The sequence below is a fragment of the Tachyglossus aculeatus genome, chromosome X1 (assembly GCF_015852505.1).
Source record: "Tachyglossus aculeatus isolate mTacAcu1 chromosome X1, mTacAcu1.pri, whole genome shotgun sequence".
NCBI classification, from domain to species: domain Eukaryota; kingdom Metazoa; phylum Chordata; class Mammalia; order Monotremata; family Tachyglossidae; genus Tachyglossus; species Tachyglossus aculeatus.
This window is the reverse complement of record NC_052101.1, coordinates 8,056,664-8,075,572: the sequence shown is the minus strand read 5'-3', so window position 1 is coordinate 8,075,572 and position 18,909 is coordinate 8,056,664.

Here is an 18,909-nt window from a genome sequence, read left to right as displayed (position 1 = left end):
ATGGAAAAAGGGAGAGAACTAGTGCAGTTCATTCAATTGTATTTATTAAGTGCTTACTGTGTGCAGAATACCATACTAAGCACTTGGGAGAGTACAATATAACAATAAACACTTTCCCCGCCCATGACGAACTTACAGTCTAGATGGGGAGACCGACATTAGTTAAAATAAATTACAGATATGTACTTAAGTGCTGGGAGTGGGTGGTGAATAGAGGAGCAAGTCAGGGTGACACAGAAGGGAGTGGGAGAAGAGAAAGGGGGGTTTAGTCAGGAAAAGCCTCTTGAAGGAGATGTGTCTTCAGTACAGCTTTGAAGGGTGGGAAGAGTCGTTGTTTGTGATCAGAAGCCTTTGGCCCCTATGATAAAACGTTCAACTTCTTTCAATCAACCATATTTAGTGAGCGCTTACCCTAGACTGTGAGCCCGTTATTGGGTAGGGACCGGCTCTATGTGTTGCCGACTTGTACTTCCCAAACGCTTAGTACAGTGCTCTACACACAGTAAGCGCTCAATATGTATAATTGAATGCATGTTGGCCTCTCATGCTCATAAGAACTGGAGGTAATAATGCATCTGGCCTTTTGTGATTTGTTTCGGCACAAATTTTGGCCGATTTGTTTTTCAGTATTCCATTTTGTCTTTCCACTGCCCCAGCCAATTGTTGGTGTACGGACAATAGAAATTCCTCTGTATTCCCAGGCCCTGTCGTGGCATTTGTTGAGCCCATACTGGATGCAGAGTACTGTACTAAGCTCTTGAGAAAGTTCAATATATCCCTCTCCCTTCTGAGTTGCCCTTACGCTTGGACTCTTCAATTGGATTCATCTCTCCTCTCTTGAAAGACCTTACAGTCTACTTGGAGAGGGAATAAATAATACTAATAATAATGGTGGCATTTATTAAGTGCTTACTCTGTGCAAAGCACTGTTCTAAGCACTGGGGAGGTTACAAGGTGATTAGGTTGTCTCATGGGGGACTTGATCCCCATTTTACAGATGAGGGAACTGAGGCCTAGAAAAGTTAAGTGACTTGCCCAAAGTCACACAGCTGACAAGTGGCGGAGCCAGGATTTGAACCCATGACCTCTGACTCCAAAGCCCCGGCTCTTTCCACTGAGCCCCTCTGCTTTTCTGATAAAACCATCCCAAAGGCATCTCTGAGATGGCTGAAGACCCCTACCCAGATCCTGGGTCATTCCAGAGCTATCCTTGGGTGCAGGGGTGGGGAACTGCACTTGGCCCCTCCATTTCCACCTGCAGGAAAATGGTACCTTGCTATTTGTGAGGCAGAAAACATCAAAGTCTTGAATTATCTGAAGGAGAGGCATAGACACTCCTTTATCCCCCTCCCTTGTGTAAAGGAGCCCTGTCTTTTGTGGCATTGGTTGGAACAGCTGCAAAGTTGTGCAGGTCCTCTGTTGGGTAGGGACCGTCTCTATATGTTGCCAACTTGTACTTCCCAGGCGTTTAGTACAGTGCTGTGCACACAGTAAGCGCTCAATAAATATGGTTGAATGAATGAAAAAGGAAATGTGTGAGCTAGAGCTCTGGAAGAGACTGGTTACAGTAAAAAGAAAGGGGGAAGGAGGGTGTGGGAGAAGAGCGTAGGCTAGGGGCATGGTTCATGAACATTCAATAGGGGCATGTTTAATTCAATCACATTTATTGAGCGTTTACTCTGTTGACATGGAAGCACCAGGAAAGGGGATCATTTCTTTTGGAATGGAATCCAAGCCAGGGTCCACCACAGGAGCAAGCTTCAGCCCCCATTTTTCCACAGAAGGAGCTGGAGAATGTAAGAAGAAACAGAAGCCCGGGGGGTGGGAGGGGGGAGTTTTTTAATTCCATGTGAAACTGCACCGTACTGTTGAAGTTCAGAACCTTTTTTAAAAGATCATACACTTGTCCCAAATTCAAGGTAGAGGTTTTTGCTAAATATATTCTTACAGTGTTGCGGGGGGGGGCGAACAACTAGAGATGGTGACACGGTTCTCCAAGGATCCCTTTTAGAACTGATAGTTGACTCCCGGGAAATAGTATCAAATCAACCTTGACAGAGTTTCAAAATGAGACCCAGGCCATTAGCTAAGCCGTGGTCAATCAGCCCATTCCATCTTTTCAAAATCCCATTGCGTGTTGCTTAGAGCATTAGTATGTTTCAGTAGCTAAATTTTTAGGACCAAGGTGATCTTCCCACCCAAACCTGTGACTTTCCCATCACTGTACTGGCACCACCATCCTTAGAATAGTGCCTGGCACATAATAAGTGCTTAACAAATACTATTATTATTATTATCGTTCCTGTCTCACAAGCCCACAACCTTGGTGTTTTCCTTGATTCCTCTCTTATTCAACCCACATATTCATCACTAAATCCTGTCGGTCCCACCTTCACAACATCGCTAAAATCCACCATTTCCTCTCCATCCAAACTGTTACCACATTAATCCAATCACTCATCCTATCCCGCCTGGATTATTGCCTCAGCCTCCATGCTGACCTCCCAACCTCCTGTCTTTCCCCAGTCCAGTCCATACTTCACTCTGTTGCCCAGATCATTTTTCTACAAATCGAAGACCTGTCACCCGGCTCCTCAAAAAACTCCAGTGGTTGGCCATCCACCACCACATCAAACAAAAACTCCTCATCGTTGGCTTTAAAGCCCACCACTATCTCACCCCTTCCTATCTCACCTCACTACTCAATCAATCAATCAATCAATCATATTTATTGAGTGCTTACTGTGTGCAGAGCACTGTACTAAGCGCTTGGGAAGTACAAGTTGGCAACATATAGAGACGGTCCCTACCCAACAGTGGGCTCACAGTCTAGAAGGGGGAGACAGAGAACAAAACCAAACATACTAACAAAATAAAATAAGTAGAATAGATATGTACTCGTCTTCTACAACCCAGCCCGCAGACTTCTCTCTTCTAGTGTTAACCTTCTCATTGGGCATCCATCTCTCCTGTCTCGCCGCCAACCCTGCCTCTGGCCTGGAGCATCCTCCCTCCTTAAATCTGATAGACAGTTGTTCCCCCCACTACTTTAAAGCCTTACTTGAAGGCGCATCTCTTCCAAGAGGCCTTCCCAGACTTAGCCCCCCACTTTTCTCCTCTCCCACCCCCTTCTCCTTCACCCTAACTTGCTCCCTTTGTTATTCTCCCCTCCCAACCCCACAACGCTTATGTACATATCTATAATTTATTTATTTGTAGTGGCCGGCCCCCGGGAGCCATGGCCGGAGTCCGGAAAGGAGGTAAGCCCGGCCCTTGTCCTTTTTATGGCCTCTCCTTCGTGCTATAATCATCATCATACTATAATTAATATTAATACAATTAATATGATAATTATGGTATAATTGTATTATTATTATTACTATTAAGTGGCGGAGCTGGGATTTGAACCCGTGACCTCTGACTCCCAAACCCAGGCTCTTTCCACTGAGCCACGCTGCTTGGGAAAGGGAATCCCCTCCTCACAGCACCTGGATATATGTATATTTGTTTGTACATATTTATTACTCTATTTTACTTGTACATATTTATTCTACTGATTTTATTTTGTTAATATGTTTTGTTTTCTCTGTCTCCCCTTTCTAGACTGTGAGCCCACTGTTAGGTAGGGACCGTCTCTAGATGTTGGCAACTTGTACTTCCCAAGCGCTTAGTACAGTGCTCCGCACACAGTAAGCGCTCAATAAATACGATTGAATGAATGAATGAATGATATCTGTCTCCCCCACTCTAGACTGTAAGCTCACTGTAGTCAGGGAATGTTTATTGTTTTAGTGTACTCTCCCAAGTACTTAGTACAGTGCTCTGAACACAGTTAGCGCTCAATAAATACAATTGAATGAATGAATGAAAGCTTTTGAAGAGCTGAGAATCCATTTCATCTTTAAGGTGATAGATTAGCATCCAAAGCATTGAGGGTTTTAACGTGACCAGTGGAAATTACTAAACCCTTGACACATATTTGTTGTCTATTGGCTGTTAGGTGTTAAGTTGAAATTCATTTGTCATTTCTAGACTGTGAGCCCGTTGTTGGGTAGGGACCATCTCTATATGTTGCTGACTTGTACTTCCCAAGCACTTAGTACAGTGCTCTGCACACAGTAAGTGCTCAATAAATACGCTTGATTGATGTTGCTGACTTGTACTTCCCAAGCTCTTAGTACAGTGCTCTACACACAGTAAGCACTCAATAAATACGATTGAATGAATGAATGAATTTCCAAATCTTTCCCTATTTGTATCACTATAGCTTGTTGGTCCTTTCAACCTGCTACCCTGCTTCAAGTTTTCCATCAAAAAATGTAATTTTTTCAGACTCAAATTAAGAACATTCAAATCTTCAGGGTCCTTTAGGTTGTAACGCACTTAATCCTTTCCTACTAATGAGATGAAAATAGAGAGACATCTGCACATGCAATACTTGATTCAATTACCAGGTTTTAGAAGAGTGATGGATCCTTCATCATTTCCAGACCTTGGATTACTTTTCAATCTCATGCTGATTCATAGTATTCTTCAGATGGCCAGAGGGATAATAATAATAATAATGATAATGATGGTATTTGTTAAGCACTTACTATGTACAAAGCACTGTTCTAAGCGCTGGGGGGATACAAGGTGATCAGGTTGTCCCACGTGGTGCTCACAGTCTTAATCCCCATTTTACAGATGAGGGAATTTAGGCACAGAGAAGTTAAGTGACTTGCCCAAAGTCACACAGTTGACAATTGGCAGAGCCGGGATTTGAACCCACGACCTCTGACTCCAAAGCCCGTGCTCTTTTCACTGAGCCACGCTGCTTCTCAATGACATATTCCATTTGGTGTCGCTGGACCAGTCCTACCCACATTTTCTTATAACTTTCCAGAAGAACCAATCCAAAATTCTTGCATTGGAAAGAGGGTTGGGAAGGCTGTCAAGGAAGGAAGGAAGGAAAGAAGGGAAAGAGTTTAAATGCAGTGTAAACTCAGCCTAAAAACCGAAGAATGGCATGTGAAAAGCCTCCTAGGTGAAACAATAATTTTTTTCAGATATTTTAGCACAAACAACCTTTCATATACAGTGCAAGTGTTTATTTTCAGTGTGGGACTCTGAAGGGAATGTTTTAAGTATTTGTTACAAATGTTTATTTGGAAGGGCTCCACCATCAAGGCTACAGAGGCAAATGCACATTCTTTTTCTTTTCTTGCTAAACAAGGTCCATAACATTAATGCCACTCTGTCATCATTTTGTGATAGGGTGTTAATTTGCTTATAAACTCAGTGTCCGACCAAATGATCAGAAAAAGGTGTTCGGCAGTCCTTGCCGTGTTTTACTACAGGGGATTTTTCAGGAGTAGCAAGAGCATTTATTGAGCACCCACTGGATGCAAGCCAGCGTACTAAATGCCTGGGAAGTACAAATCAAGCAATTGACCCAAACCCTGCCCACAAGGAGATAGAATCAATCAATCAATCGTATTTATTAAGCGCTTACTGTGTGCAGAGCACTGTACTAAGCGCTTGGGAAGTACAAGTTGGCAACATATAGAGACAGTCCCTACCCAACAGTGGGCTCACAGTCTAGAAGGGGGAGACACCCAGAGGAGGCCACTCTTCAAGCTGCATTTGTTCAATCGCTGAAACATAAATTACCTCATGAATTGCTTCTAGGTTGGTGTTCTTCTTCTTCATGGGCAAGCCCTTGGCTTAGTGGAAAGAGCACAGGCTTGGGAGTCAGAGGTCGTGGGTTCTAATCCCGCCTCTGCCGTTTGTCAGCTGTGTGACTTTAGGCAAGTCACTTCACTTCTCTGGGCCTCAGTTACCTCATCTGTAAAATGGGGATGAAGACTGTGAGCCCCACATGGGACAACCTGATTACCTTGTATCTACCCCAGCGCTTAGAACAGTGCTTGGCGCATAGTAAGCGCTTAACAAATACCAACATTATTATTATTATTATTACATTTACCATTGGCAGTGAACAACACGTGGGCCAAAAACTAGCATATCTACTATTGACTCCGGCACTTACCGCAGTGCTGGGTGCTGAGTTCGTGCTTACTGAGCATCATGATTCTCCATGTTACTTTTCTTTAATAATAATAATAATAATAATGACGGTATATGTTAAGCGCTTACTATGTGCAAAGCACTGTTCTAAGCGCTGGGCACTGTTCTAAGCGCTGGTCGTCATCCTAAATCCATAACAGTCCCCAGCTGCATGTCGGCAAGAAGCACGCAGACGTACCCAGGGGGATTTGCCCGAGAACCAGATGAAGACGAACAGGAGGAGGATGAGGAGGATGAGCGGCTCAAAGGAAAGCCAACCCTCTCCATCTCCTCTCCTCAGTAGCTGGGAACCACCATCCCTGTGGTTCATTTTTTTCCTTGGATGGAGAGGGGTTGCCTGGTTCAGGAGGGAGAAGGCTAAGTTGTGCCTGGCAATTTAAACCCTAGATGAACTATTTTGAGAAGCAGCATGGCCTAAGGGTAAGACCTTGGGCCTGGGAATCAGAGGACTAAGACTAAGTCCCAGACTAAGACCTCCTTCCCAGACTAAGCCCCCATTTTCCTCAGCTCCCCCTCCCCTCCGCATCGCCCCGACTCGTCCCCCCTCCCCACCCCGCAGCACTTGTGTATATCTGTACATATCTGTCATTCGATTTATTTATATTGATGCCTGTTTAGTTGTTCAGATGTGTACACATCTATAATTCTGAATATTTATATGATACCTGTTTACTTGTTTTGAACTCTGACTTCCCCCCTTCTAGACTATAAGCCCGGTGTGGGCAGGGATTATCTCTCTTTATTACTGAATTGTACTTTCCAAGCGTTTAGTACAGTGCTCTGCATGCCATAAGTGCTCAAAAAATACGATCAAACGAATGAATGAAAGGACCTGGGTTCAAATCCCAATTCCATCCAAAATATTGTTTACTGTCAGTCGGTCAGTGGTGTTCATTGAGCACTTACTGTGTGCAGAGCACCATACTAAGAACTTGGGAGAGTACAATCTAATAGAGTCGGTAGACGTGTTCTCTGCCCACAGATATCCATTATTTAGCCTTTCTGTGCCTGTTTCCTCATCTGGGAAATGGGGATTTGGCAACTCTTAGGTTGTGAGCTCTGTGAGGGATAGGAATTCATTCTGATTTAATGGTGATAGTTAGTGGCTCAATGGAAAGAGCACGGGTTTGGGAGTCAGAGGTCATGGGTTCAAATCCTGGCTCTGCCAATTGTCAGCTGTGTGATTTTGGACAAGTCACTTCACTTCTCTGGGGCTCAGTTACCTCATCTGTAAAATGGGGATGAAGACTGTGAGCCCCATGTGGAACAATCTGACCACCTTGTATCCTCCCCAGCACTTAGAACAGTGCTTTGCACATAGTAAGTGCTTAACAAGTGCCATCATTATTATTACAGAGAAGCAGTGTGGCTCAGTGGAAAGAGCCCGGGCTTTGGAGTCAGAAGTCACGGGTTCAAATCCTGCCTCCACCACTTGTCAGCTGTGCGACTTTGGGCAAGTCACTTAACTTCTCTGTGCCTCAGTTACCTCATCTGTAAAATGGGGATGAAGACTGTGAGCCCCCCTTGGGACAACCTGATCACCTTGTAACCTCCCCAGTGCTTAGAACAGTGCTTTGCACATAGTAAGCACTTAATAAATGGCATTATTATAATTATATCTATCCTGGTGCTTGGCACCTAGCAAGTGCTTAACTATTATTATCATTATTATTATTATTATTGTTGTTATACCTGGACAAATAGCTACAACTGCATCAGCCACTTAGAAAAAAGATGTCAGAGATTCGAGGAATAAATAAACATTTCACAAATATTCTTCTTTCTCACGTTCTTCCTCGTTTCCTTGTCAGACAGCAGTCAGATTGTTTACCCAAGAGCAAGAGCATCTTTGGTTTAAATTATGTTTAAGAAAATCCACCTCATCAAAGTAAATTGGCATCAACTGTGCTGGCATCAAGCCATTCCTAAAATAATGGATGTCTTGTGAGGAATTATGGCATTTAGGCATGGAGTTAGATGGTAATTGATAGCACAGGAAAGAAATTAACCTTACAAGGCAATTATGAGAGAACGAACAACAGTAAATGTGTCTGCAAAAATTATAATAGGACTTCAACTAACAGCTACTTGCAAAACTATAAGGGGAAAACCTCAATTGAAAATTTAGAAACTGTCAAACTGAGAGAATCATCATTTGAATCTTCATCAGATTTTAAATTGCTTTCATGATAGTTAAGAAGCCCCACTCTTAGTATAAGTTTGTAAAGTAGATTGCAAACACCCTGCTGGTTTGTAAGGTTCTTCAGGGCAATTACTCTCATCCTCTCCCAAGTGCTTAGTACAGTGCTCTGCACACAGTAAGTGCTCAATAAATACAATCAAATGAATGACTGTGAATCATACTTTCTTCAATGAAATTAATCCAATCCACTGATCATTCTTTCTTCTTTCCAAAGAGCAGTAATTTTCTGCCCATTCAAAAATCAGAAAGGATTGCTCTGAAACGAAAACCAATAACCCTAGCTATGTCCTTTCAACTAGCTTCTCTCTTATGGAATCCGAAATTTTGTCATTATTCTTCTCAACTCCAGGAGTGAGGTGTTCTCTGTAGACCTGTGATAAATCAGGGGAAAATACCATGTTCATCATGCAGCATGTGCTTATGATCAAGTAATTTTGGATAGATGACACATCAGTTGGGGAAGGCCAATTTTTCTAAAGTATTCACAATATATGGCAAAGCCTACCAAACCTAAATCATAGACAGTATTTTTGAGATCTTCTAAACCATAGGAAAGCAAGCTTTTCCTGTCAATCCTTTTTTTCCTCTGCACCTGTAGTGATTGAAGTTAATAGACATGAATCTTAAACTTAATCTCAAAATAAAGAAAGATGTGATCTTTAGATTCCAGAATGTTGGAGTTTTCCTATTTTGGGTTGTCCTAGCCAATGGCACTATAATCTCTCGGGCTCAGAATGATTGATCGTTCATTTGACCATGGAAAGTGCCCTCTCTAAGGAGGAAACAAGGAGAAATAGGAGAAAGAATATTTGTAAAGTGCTTATTTATTCTGTGAATCTCTAGCACCTTTTTTCGAGATAGCTGGGGCAGTCATAGCTTTTCATCCAGGTCTAATAACAGTAATGATAATAACAGTGACCTCCTTCTTGCCAAATCCAACAGCCTCTGCTCCGTCTTTGTCCTCTTCAACTTCTCAACTGCCTTTGACACTGTCGACCACCCTCTTTTCCTGGAGACATTATCCAACCTTGGCTTCACTGACACCGTCCTCTCCTGGTTCTCCTCTTATCTCTCTGGTCGTTCATTCTCAGTCTCCTACGCGGGCTCCTCCTCTACCTCCCACCTCCTAACTGTGGGGATCCCTCAAGGGTCAGCTCTGGGCCCCCATCTATTCTCCATCTACACCCCTGCCCTTGGAGAACTCATTTGCTCCCATGACTTCAACTCTATTTGGATGATTCCCCACTCTACCTCCCTTTCTCTGCAGTATCACATTTTCTCCTGTCTTCAGGACATCTCTAATCGGATGGCCCTGCCGACGCCTCACCCTTAATGAGTCCAAAACAGAACTCTTCATCTTCCCACCCAAACCCTGTCCTCCCCGAGACTTGCCGTAGATAACACTACTATCCTCCCTCTCTTACAAGCCCCAAAGTTGTCACGATGCTCGACTTATCTCTCTCATTCAACCCACATATTCAATCTTGCTACCAAATCCTGTCAGGTCTACTTTCATATCAGAAGAATCCATCCCTTCCTCTCCATCCAACTGCTTCCAAGCACTTACCCTCTCCCACCGTTACTACTGCATCAACCTCTTTGCTGACCTCCTTGCCTCCTGTCTCTTCCCTTTTGGTCCATATTTCATTCAGCTGCCTGGATCATTCTACTTTCATATCAGAAGAATCCACCCCTTCCTCTCCATCCAACTGCTTCCAAGCACTTGCCCTCTCCCACCATTATACTACTGCATCAACCTCTTTGCAGACCTCCTTGCCTCCTGGCTCTTCCCTTTTAGTCTATATTTCACTCAGCTGCCTGGATCATTTTTTCTAAACAAAACTCTCAGTCCATATCTTTCCACTCCTCAAGAACCTCCGATGGTTGCCCATCCATCTCAGCATCAAATAAAAACTCCTTACCGTTAGCTTTAAGGCAGGCAATCAGTTCTCCACTCCCGCTTTACCCCCACTTTTTTACCCCCCTCTTTTAACGCCAACCTACTCACTGCACCTCAATTTTGTCTATCTCGCCCCCGGACCCTTGCCCTCTGGCCTGGAACCTTCTCAATATTCATATCCAATGGACCACCACTCTCCCCATCTTCAAAACCCCACTAAAATCACATCTCCTGCAAGAGGCCTTCCCTGACTAAATCCTCGCTCCCTTGTGTCCCCTACAAGCTTAGGGATGTTATCCTTAAGTATTTTGATGACATTTACCTCATCCCCAGCCCTGCAGCACTTTTGTACATATCCAGCTTCTTCATTTCACATTTGTCATCCCCCTCTGATGATGGCATTTTGATGGCATTTATTATTAAGCACTTAATATGTGCAAAGCACCGTTCTAAGCGCTGGGGAGGTTACAAGGTGATCAGGTTGTCCCACGGGGGGCTCACAGTCTTAATCCCCATTTTACAGATGAGGTAACTGAGGCACAGAGAAGTAAAGTGACTTGCCCAAAGTAACACAGCTGACAATTGGCGGAGCCGGGATTTGAACCCATGACTTCTGACTCCAAAGCCTGGGCTCTTTCCTACTGAGCCACGCTCCTTCTCACGCTGCCTCTGGTCTGTAAGTACCTTGGTACACATATAGGTAAGTTCTTGCAGGTATTCTGAGTGGTGTTCTGCATATAGTAAATGCTCCATAAATACCACAGATGGATTATCATCCATAATCATGTCTACCAGCTCTGTTGTGCTGTGCTCTGCCAAAATCAATCAATCAATCAATCAATCAATCATATTTATTGAGTGCTTACTGTGTGCAGAGCACTGTACTAAGCGCTTGGGAAGTACAAGTTGGCAACATATAGAGATAGTCCCTACCCAACAGTGGGCTCACAGTCTACAAGATGCCAAAAGCATAGTATGGTACTCTAGACACAAGAAATGATTAATAAATAACATTGATTGATTGCTAGCTATTGAGTACTTGAGTACTTGATTGCTAGCTATTGAGTAGGGAAGTAGCGTGGCTCAGTGGAAAGAGCACGGACTTGGGAGTCAGAGGTCATGGGTTCAAATCCCGGCTCTGCCAATTGTCAGCTATGTGACTTTGGGCAAGTCAGTTAATTTCTCTGTGCCTCAGTTACCTCATCTGTAAAACAGGGATGACGACTGTGAGCCCCACGTGGGACAATCTGATCACCTTGTATCCTCCCGAGAGCTTAGAAAAGTGCTTTGCACATAGCGCTTAACAAATGCCATCATTATTTTTATTATTATTATTAAATACCGTCATTATTAAAGAGCTCAGCACTTCAAGTGCCTCACCTTTCATTCACTCAATCATACTTATTGAGCCCTGTACTAAGCGCTTGGGAGAGTACAATATAGCAATAAACAGACACATTCCCTGCCCACAAGGGGTTTACAGACTAGAACGGGGAAGACAGACACCAATACAAATAAATAAATTATAGATATGTACATAAGTGCTGTGGGCCTGGGAAGGGGAACAAACCAAGGGAGTGATCAAGTCTCACCCAAGACTACCGGAGTGATGGAGTTTTTCTTAGACAAATCAAGAGGCCTCCCCCAAACAATTCCTATTCATGAAGGATGTTACATTTAAAGGAACATGACTTTTTTTACAGATACAGAGCAATCACAACAGAAAAAAACATGTGCAGTAGTCAATGGAGTATCTGCCATCTTGCTTCCCAATTTAAACCGCCCTCAGGGCTAACTAACTGTGTTTTCCCATGTGGCAGTAATTCACTCTGGGTTATTTGACTATCTCTGTAAATTAAATTCCACTTCTATAGGGAAACTCAGCTCTTTGCTCAGAGTGTTTAGCTTCTAAAGACCCAGGGTAATGCTCACCCAGGACATTTTTCCCCTTGCACCAGATCCTTTGGAAAATAGGGATTTGAGGATAATGGCTTCTTTATATGAAGCATCAATCCTCTCAATAAAAACATGAAAGCCCTCTAGGTGCATGCGTTGCTTAATCCTTTGCAGTGGGTGAAGAAATAACTGGAAACGAAAGGTGAAGGGTTTTGAGAGGTGTGGGGAGACAGCAATTTTGAAAACAGGCTACTGTGTGATGTCACATGGGAGGGAGAACAGCCCAGAACAGCTTTCAGAGAGAAGCAATGAGGCCTAGTGGAAAGAGCCCAGGACTGGGAGTCAGATGTGGGGTTCTAATCCCGGCTCAGCCGCTTAATTTGCTGGGTGACCTGGGATAAGTCATTTACCTTGTCTGTGTTTCAAGTTTCTCCAAGTGTAAAATGCAAATAAAATGCCTATTCTCCCTCCCCCTTAGACTGTGAGCCTCATGTGGGAAAGGGACTGTCCGATCTGAACTCCGTGTGGTATTTTGGGATGATTATGAGGTAACTGAGCCACAGAGAAGCAAAATGACTTGCCCGAGGTCACACGGCATCAAACAAAAAATCCTCACTTTTGGCTTTAAAGCAGTCCATCACCTTACCCGCTTCTCTCCTTCTACAACCCAACCCACACGTTTTGCTCCTCTAGCGTTAACCTTTTCACTGGGCGTCCACCTCGCCTATCTCGCCACTGACCCCTTGCCCATATCCTGCTTCTGACCTGGAAATCTGACAGATAGTTACTCTCCCCACACTTCAGAGCCTTATTGAAGGCATATCTCCTCCAAGAAGCCTTCCCAGACTAAGCCCCCCTACCCCTTTCCTCATCTCCCACCCCCTTCTGCGTTGCCCCGACTTGCTCCCTTCTTTCCTCCCAGCCCCACAGCACTTATGTCCAGATCTGAGAAGCAGCGTGGCTCAGTGGAAAGAGCCCGGGCTTTGGAGTCAGAGGTCATGGGTTCAAATCCCGGCTCCGCCCATTGTCAGCTGTGTGACTTTGGGCAAGTCACTTCACTTCTCTGAGCCTCAGTTACCTCATCTGGAAAATGGGGATGAAGACTGTGAGCCCCTTGTGGCACAACCTGATCACCTTGTAACCTCCCCAGCGCTTAGAAGAGTGCTTTGCACATAGTAAGCGCTTAATAAATGCCATCATTATTATTGTCATTTATATATTTGTATTCATGTCCGTCTCCCCTCCTGTAGACTGTAAGCTCGTTGTGGGCAGGGAGTGTGTCTGTTTATTGTTGTATTATACTCTCTCAAGCACTTAATACAGTGCTCTGCACACAGTAAACGCTCAATAAGTAGAATTGAATGAATGATTGACAACAGACAAGGGGCGGGGTCAGAATTAGAACCCAGCTCCTCTAACTGCCAGGCCCAGGCTCTTTCCACAGTGCCTCAGGAACACAACTCTTCTCTCACTGGACTCTGGCCTTAGAAAAGACCCAGGATTCTTTACCTCCAGGGCTGGAGAGACGGGGTGTGAAGGATGGAAGCAACATACCCTAGTAGATAATAATAATAATAATGGCATTTATTAAGAGCTTACTATGTAAAAAGCACTGTTCTAAGCACTGGGGAGGTTACAAGGTGATCAGGGTGTCCCACGGGGGGCTCACAGTCTTCATCCTTATTTTACAGATGAGGTAACTGAGGCCCAGAGAAGTGAAATGACTTGCCCAAAGTCACACAGCTGACAATTGGCAGAGCTGGGATTTGAACCCATGACCTCTGACTCCTAACCCCGGGCTCTTTCCACTGAGCCACGAGAGCAAGGGCCTGGGGGTGAGGAGGAAGTGGGTTCTAATCCCGGCTCTGCCACTTGTCTGCTGTGTGACCTTGGACAAGTCACTTCACTTCTCTGGGTCTCAATGATCTCATCTGTAAAATGGGGATTAAGATTGTGAGCCCCAGGCGGAATAAGGACTTTCTCAAACCTCATTAGCTTGTATCTACCTCAGTGCTTAGTACAGTGCCTGGCTTAACAAATTTCATGAAACAAGAAGAATTACTGAGCATTTTTCATACTTACAATATTCACTTACATTTCATGAAGTATCAGTCTGGACAAGGATGTGCCCTCCTGGAGGAAATCCTAGACTTTGTATTTTACTTCATTTCCCTTTTTATTTAATGATATTTATTAAATGCTTAATGTGTGTCTAGCACTGTTCTGAATGGTTGGAAAGAGACAAGTTAGTCAAGTTGGACACAGACCCTGCCCCAAATAAGGCTCACAGTCTAAGTAGGAGGGAGAACAGGTTTCGAATCACCATCTTACAGTTGAGGAAACTGAGGCACAGAGAAGTTAAGTGACTAGCCCAAGTTCACACAGCAAGCAACTGGCAGAGCTGGGATTAGAACTCAAGTCCTCTGGCTCCTAAACCTGTGCTCTTTCCTCTGGGCCACTCTGTTTCCTAATTGCTAGCTGTTGCTTGCAAACAATGGGAAAGTGCTTAGTTCAGTGCTTTGCACACAGTAAGCGCTCAATAAATACGATTGAGTGAATGAATGAAAGAGCAAACCTAGCTATCAGGTCCTCCCCAAAATGGGGCGGGAAAGTGGGTTGTCATGAAAATGCACGGATAACATGGATTACAAGGGAAGTAAACCCCTCCATCTCTATTGAAGTGGCTCCTTAGATGTGAGACCCCCAGGGATAGAAACTACATCTAAATCCCACCTGTATATTCATTCATTCAATCATATTTATTGAGCACTTACTGTATGCAGAGCACACAGTCCTTTTCCAGCACTTAGTACAGCGCTCTGCACATGGTATGTGCTCGATAAATACCATTGATCTATCGACGGACTCAATAAGCTCTTCGAAACACGTTCTTGAAGTGATGGATTTTTTATTTCCTTGTTTTCTCCTATCCAAAATGATATATTACCGCTTTTGGCTCAGAATTAAAAGAGAAGCTGAGAAACCCCAATCACGGGAAGACACATGAAGGAATTTTCACACCTCTAGTTCTAGATGCTCGTTGGTTTCTGAACACAGCAACCAACTAAACCAACTAAATGTCACATCCTTAGCCCTGAGCTTGGATCATTGTTATCTTTGGCTAGATTCAACCCCAAGTATGAGTCTGCAAGAATTAAACGGTGAACATTAAGAAATCAAATTCCGTGACTGAGCCTAGCTCCAGAGGTAGACCTTATTTCCACAAAAGAGAAACACTTTGAGGATGACTAAAATTAGAGTAGGTGGAAAATGCCACTGGTTAAGATGAATGTACCGTAATGTCTGCTTTTGGAAACAGGGAACCTATGTCCTTTTTTCAAAATGGGGTAGATGCATCTTAGAGGAAAAGGACAAAAGAAGGACAGAGAAGAAGGATGGCTTAGTGGCAAGAGCAGGGGCTTGGGGGTCAGAGGTTGTGGGTTCTAATCCCGGCTATGCCACTTATCAGATGGGTGGCTTTGGGCAAATTAGAAAATCAAGTGACCTAGTGGAAAGAGCCTGGGCCTGGGGCTCAGAAGGCCTTGAGTTCTAATCCCAGCTCCACCACTTGTCTGCTTTGTGACCCTGGGCAAGTCACTTCACTTCTTTGGGTCTCAGTTACCTCATCTGTAAAATGGGGATGAAGACTGTGAGCCCCATGTGGGACAACCTGATTACCGTGTGTCTACCCCAGTGCTTAGAACCATGCTTGGCACATAGTAAGCACCTAACAAATACCATTATATGTTAAAATGAGATCACTGCTGTATTTAAAATGTCAAAAAACCGGGAGACATCCCTGTATGTCTGCAGACTCTAAAGCAAACACTGGGAACGTTGGCTAGTTTGGGCTTTACAGTCTCAATATTTATGCATTTGATTTATTTAAAACATTCGCAATGCGCTGGAGCCTCTTGGAGATTTGCTTTCCATTGGAAAGCTGCCTGAAGGCTAGTTTCCTGCTCTGTCCCCTGAGGTGAGAGGGCAGGGATGGTGTATGAGGTAAGGAGGAGAGACAGAGCCTGGGGCTCTGGGGAAAAGCAGTACGGGATTCTGTCTCTTCTGGTGAAATACAACTTATCATCATCAATCGTATTTATTGAGCACTTACTGTGTGCAGAGCACTATACTAAGCGCTTATGCGTTCTCCTGCCTCTGCAGAGGAGGAGGAGGTTGATGTGTTGCAAATGGAAGTGTTGACTAGAGAGACGCAGCAAGGCCTAGTGGATAAAGCACGGGCCTGGGATTCAGAAGGACCTGAGTTCTAATCCCGGCTCCACTGCCTGTCCGCTGGATTGACCTTGGCCAAGTCCCTTCACTTCTCTGTGCTCCAGTTCCCTCATCTGTAAAATGGGGATTAAGACTGTGAGCCCCACGTGGGACAGGGATTGTGTCCAACCCAATTTGCTCGTATCCACCCCAGTACTTAGTACAGTGCCTGGCTCACAGTAAATGCTTATCAAATCATCGTCATCATCAGTCATATTTATTGAGTGCTTACTGTGTGCAGAGCACTGTACTAAGCGCTTGGGAAGTACAAGTTGGCAACATATAGAAACAGTCCCTACCCAATAGTGGGCAAATGCCACAGGTATTACTATTAGCAGTAATAGTATTATAGGCCAGAGCTGGGGATACACAATGTCCAGTCGTATGCTAGCCTGCTTTCACTTTAAGATTAATACAATTAATTCCAATTTATTGCTCAGTAAATAGCATCGATTCATTGGTTCAACCTGAAGCTCACTGAAGGGGCTACCAAATGAGTTGACTGTGAGCCCGTTGTTGGGTAGGGACCGTCTCTATATGTTGCCGACTTGTACGTCCCAAGTGCTTAGTACAGTGCTCTGCACACAGTAAGTGCTCAATAAGTACAATTGAATGAATGAATGAATGGTCGTAAAGCCAATAAACTGATTGCAATCTGAACCAGCTCCAGCTAATCTCAGTTTGGTGCTGATCCTGAGCTTGTTTGACTCCAGGAAAGAGTCAGTTCAGGTCACAAGCTTAAACCCCCATACGTACGCTGCCACCGCATAATAAGCAATAAACTGCTCTTCTAGACGATAACCGAAAAGCATTTACAGGGAAAAAAGAGGGTCCAGAAAACTGGAAGAATCATGAAAGAGAGCTGAATTTGACTTCAGTTGTCTTCCTTACAGAATCAGCTTAACTCTAAAAGTTCATTCATTCGTTCAATTGTATTTATTTGTCTTTCAGGCATGGAGAACAGTCACACGTGAGTTAAAAAGGCAAGACAAACCGCCGGCTGGCCTCCGCCTCCTGTAAAATTATCTGAATGCACAGAAGACACTGACCTATTCGGAAAAAAAGTGGAAGACTCTAAAGGTCATTCACTGAAACTCTTCTTTCCCTTGACTTCCACCCAAACAAGCTACTGCCTCTCACTCTTTGTATTTGAAGGACTCTAATATAAAAGACAATAAAACAAACAGAAAGCAGGGCCAGCCCTTTTGGCAGGTAATGTCGGAGGGAAAAATGGATGACTAGGAGCAAACTAATTACTCAGCAATGTTGCTGGGTAGACCTGCCCTCTGCATTCAATCGCATCCTAAAAATGTTCAAAATGACGGTATTTATTGAGTGCGTATCATGTACAAAGCACCGTACTAAGTGCTAGGGAAAGTATAGTGCAACAAAATGGGTAGACACGGTCCCAGCCCATAAATTAAAATAAATTATATATGTAAATAATAATAATAATAATAATAATAATAATGAGAAGCAATAATATATTAATAATGTATGTAATAATAATAATATATTGAGAAACAGTGTGGTTTAGTGCCAAGAACCCGGGCTTGTGAGAGAGGATGTGGGTTCTAATCCTGGCTCCATCACTTGTCCATTTTGTGACCTTGGGCAAGCCACTTCGCTTCTCTGTGCCTCAGTTCCCTCATCTGTAAAATGGGGATGAAGACTGTGAGCCCGACCTGGGACAACCTGATTACCTTGTACCTATCAACCAATCAATCAATCAATCGTATTTATTGAGCACTTACTGTGTGCAGAGCACTGTACTAAGCGCTTGGAAAGTACAAGTTGGCAACATATAGAGACAGTCCCTACCCAATAGTGGGCTCACAGTCTAGAAGGGGGAGACAGAGAACAAAACTAAACATATTAACAAAAAAAATAAATAGAATAGATATGTACAAGTAAAATAAATAAATAAATAAATAAATATAGTAATAAATATGTACAAACATATATACATATATACAGGTGCTGTGGGGAAGGGAAGGAGGTAAGGGGGGGGATGGAGAGGGAGACGAGGGGGAGAGGAAGGAGGGGGCTCAGTCTGGGAAGGCCTCCTGGAGGAGGTGAGCTCTCAGTAGGGCCTTGAAGGGAGGAAGAGAGCTAGCTTGGCGGATGGGCAGAGGGAGGGCATTCCGGGGGTTGACGTGGACCAGGGGTTGACGGCGGGACAGGCGAGAACAAGGGATGGTGAGGAGATTAGCAGCAGAGGAGCGGAGGGTGTGGGCTGGGCTGGAGAAGGAGAGAAGGGAGGTGAGGTAGGAGGGGGCATGGTGATGGACAGCCTTGAAGCCGAGGGTGAGGAGTTTCTGCCTGATGTGCAGATTGATTGGTAGCCACTGGAGATTTTTGAGGAGGGAATAACATGCCCAGAGCGTTTCTGGACAAAGACAATCCAGGCAGCGGCATGAAGTGCTTAGAACAGTGCTTTGCACACAGTAAGCACTCAATAAATGTGATTGAATGAATGAATAGTAACTGCTTAACAAATACCATCATTATTACATAAGCGATGTGGGGCTGAAGGTGGGATGGCTATCAGTTGCTTAAAGCGTACAGATCC